Genomic DNA, 4,141 nt, shown 5'->3' on the forward strand with positions numbered 1-4,141 from the left:
ATTTATTTAAAATGGAACCGATGAACCATAACCCAAGCATTTTTTTGGGTAGCAGTACATTTTTTTGGCCTTATATTTACAATTGTGTGCCTTTTATTCACAATTTACTTGTTTATTGTTCATTTGACAGAATAAAATAAATACTCTTCGTCAATAAACATCAGCTTGTATGTATCTCGATTATTCGGCTTTTATGTGAGCTCGTTTGCCTTTTGAGCACTCTAAACTCATCAAAAGGTCAAACTTATTAAGCTTTTACGAAATAAAAAGGAAACCAGAGAAAAAGAGAAAATAAAATTCTTAATCCGTGTCTAACATTAAATCAAAACTAAGTTATACATGTTGGGGGTGTTAGCCAGATATAAAATATTTCAAATTGCTCATATAATTATTTTCTTCAAAATAGTTTATAATATCTAGTCCTAATTACGAAAGCCATGAAAATTCTTGAAGACGTCTTATTTAACTTTCCCATGTGTCCTTGAATCTAAAGTAATAATTAACCTTGAAATGATTTGGCACGATTGCACATTTTCATCCATAATATTTTTCCCAAATATTCCATAATCACAAGCCATTAGCACGAACAAAAGCTAAACTCCAGGCAACCGACACTTTATTTAAAAGAAAATGGCCCATTTTGCAAGTAGTTAATTAAGACCTATGTGTATCATGGAACTTATGTAACAGAAGTTCTTTTCATAAGCATATTTATATGGGTATTGATTCCAAATCGCAATCAAATGATTTGACGTGGTACTATTAATTGTTTTTAAGTGATAGACATAAATAGTACAAAGAAATTTACATTAATCAACTTAGTTTAACTAAATGCAATATGTAATTTATCATATTTTAAGTTATCAATTAGAGCTTAAGAAGCTTTTTTCCCGATAATCATAAGTGACTAAATTGCAATTTATTCTTTGAAAAAATAAATCTACCATAGATGCTCCAATTAATAAGAAGATGAGCGTAAAAAGAAATCTTATCATCAATGTAATAAATCCAAATTAATCGTTGAATTTAAAACGGCACAAAAATTCATGTGTGAAAAGGTGCAAATATATGCCTGAACTTTGTGAAAAGGTGCATATATATCCTTACAATGGCTTTTATTTTAATTAAAAATTTCTAGTAAAAAGAATATATTTGCACAATTTATATAACAACAGCAATATATATACATCACTTTTTTAACAAGGAATGTATCTGCTCTATATCGTAAAGTTGAGGGTTATATTTACACATTTTCCCTAAATTTTATCCAAAGATATAAAGTGGTCCTCTTGAAATTCATCATCATAAGCCAAAGTAACATCATTGAAATGCTCAACTCCAAATATACAACCGACACTTGATAAAGTAAATGGTCCATCTGCCAAGTGGTTGAGACACAAGGCATCGTGCTAACTTATAATAGAATTTTCTTTAATGAGCCTTTAACTGTTCGATTCTAGATCACCATATCAAATGATTAATTGGTTATTAATTGTACTACGTGTTTGTTGTCAGGATGAAATCCCTTCCCCCACCGCACAGCCTCCCTGTTTACCCTAAAAATGGATAACAATTGAATTTATAGGTGAAGCCAAGGATATGCAGTTTAATTTAATACAATTTATAATTTTATAACTAATAATAGTACAGAATCAGACTACAAATCTAATTATGGAGGGCACCGGTTGACGTCGAATATCGGGGTGGAGGTTAATGTACGGGGCCGAACGGCGAACTCTGAAGAATGAAATAAAGAAGATGAACAGTGTTGATGATGTTATTGCTTGCTTGAAATATGAATATGCTCCTCTCTTTGTGGGGGAAAAAACCTAGCCAAAATAAAGGGGGGTCTCTCCTTTATATAGTATAGATTTTATATAGTATAGGAGTCCCAACCCTAGTACAATACTAAACAAGGAATAAAACCGAATAAAATCTGTTGACAACTGTTGACGTGATCGGTGCCGAAATATCCGACTGATGGCGGATATTTCGATTTTCTAATCATGGTGACTAATCGCCTCTTCAACCTGCCTCAATGTCCTGATTCTGCTCGATCTCGGAATCCGATCCTCGATAAGATTGATCTCATGGCGACCGAGCATAGTTTTCATGTCGGGAAACCGGGGATATCAATTACCTCGGTTTCACCCGTATACAGATAGTCTCCCCAATTCCCGAGGTCAGGCATTGACTATGGGAAATGGAACCAGATGAAGCTAGATAAACAGTCCCTATCAGCCTAGGACAAGACGTCCTCTTAAAGTTTCCACACTCTCTGCCCGATATCGGTCCATCATTATTCCAGCCGCCAAATCTTTTTTGGGAAACCTCCCTTTGTCAGAGTCCATGATACGCTACATGACCCTTTGATTTCTCCTCTATATAAAGCCCATGTATTTTCTTTTTCTCATGCACCTATGTTCTTCAAACCTAAACCTTACTTTTCCCTAAAACCTTGCTGTGATTTCCACACCAAGCTCATAGCCTACCTCGAGCTTTGAACCTCCTTCCATCAAGGTTTGATCGTCCATTGTTAGGTTATACCTGTCACAGTTATGGCTTATATTCCATTATGAACCCAAGTTGAAGATCAGTCTTTGTTTCTGTCGCCAACAGGGGCCGCCGGTTCTGATAAGGAGTTAGAATCTCTCGCTGCTGATATCCTTCCATCAGGATTTAAATACGCGAACGACTGCAGAATCTCTTACCATCTTGATTCGATGGAGAATTTCGATTCTTGTATCGATGATGCCACCATTACCGTAGTCAGGGAAGACTGCAACTTAGGCGTAGATATCGACGTTCTCCCTGTTGGGAATGGGGTAAAAATAAATCACCATGTCGTTGGTTACTCGTTGTCATACACTTATCCTTTCGCCATCGGGTTTACTCTCCCTGTTCCTAGAGTGATCGAGGACTTTTGTCGACGATATCGGGTGTGTATCGGCCAGATCGCTCCATTTTCGATTTGGACACTTGTGTACTGCATCGAGATGTTAGCTAATATGGTTGGGATTGCCTTCATCCTTGACCATTTACTTTATATATACATACCTCAGGTGATCCGAGAGGGGATTGTTCACCTACTTTCTCGGGAAAACCGAAGCCTAATTGACCCCGAGGATGATTATGACTGGGGGTGGCTCCATCGGTTTGTGATGCTACGTACAGCTCAACTTCATCGTCTATCGTCCTCCGATTTTCCGGAGATGTGGAGCCCATTACCAAATCCAATTGAACCTGAGCTCGATACAGCTATCTTTGAATGGGTGGTTACCCTTTTACGAGCTTCCCGTAACTTAGGACGTTCCTGGAGGAGAATGGCACCTGAAGGGTGGAAAGGCAAAAGCCATGGTAATTTCTCAATCCGATCGCTCGACCTTCATTTCTCTGTATCGTATTTCAACCCAGTGCATTTGATTTTCAGGACTTCCGATGAAAAAATCTTCTAAGGGAAAAACCGTAGCTGAGGATGTTGCTTGGGGAAGAAAAACATTGGCGCCGCCAAGGGTACCTAGGCGCCGAGAGACTGGAAGCTTCCCGGTTAGACATTCAGGGGTTGCCTTTCGGGTCCGAACTCATCATATCATGGAGAACCCTCGGGAGATGCCTTATGGCGAAACCCTACTGACAATAGTACTTGATGAAGAGGATTTGCTGGAGCCGAGTATCCCCAGTTCATCCGCTTCCGGTGAAGGTTCTGGGGATATCTAGACGGTGTCACGTACCGTCGCAGCATCCCACAGGATAGGCTGGAGTTCTCAACCTTCGGCATACTACGCCGGTTAGGGGTGTTACTATTTTTCTTTCTTTATCTTTTTCAGCTTACGGTCGTAGAGTAGGTCCTTTTACGCTTTTCTGATGCACCAATGTATCCGAGAAAGTCAGGATTTTGTGAAGTGGAACAATTCTAATAGAATTTTGGGGATCAATTTTTTATCGGATTTCAGTGAATACTCTATTTTGCGTTGTTTGAACTTGCACTCTTGTACATGTCTTTGCAATAGTTGATCAATTGTCATTTCGTTCCATAGTACGCCCAAAATTGAAACGCCTTGTTACCGACAGCCATGTTTGCATATTTTACTCTTTGTATTCGACGGTAATCGGTTCGGAACCGCATCCTTTGTGGTCGAAT

Source organism: Lycium ferocissimum, chromosome 8 (genome assembly GCF_029784015.1).
Source record: "Lycium ferocissimum isolate CSIRO_LF1 chromosome 8, AGI_CSIRO_Lferr_CH_V1, whole genome shotgun sequence".
Classification (NCBI taxonomy): Eukaryota; Viridiplantae; Streptophyta; class Magnoliopsida; order Solanales; family Solanaceae; genus Lycium; species Lycium ferocissimum.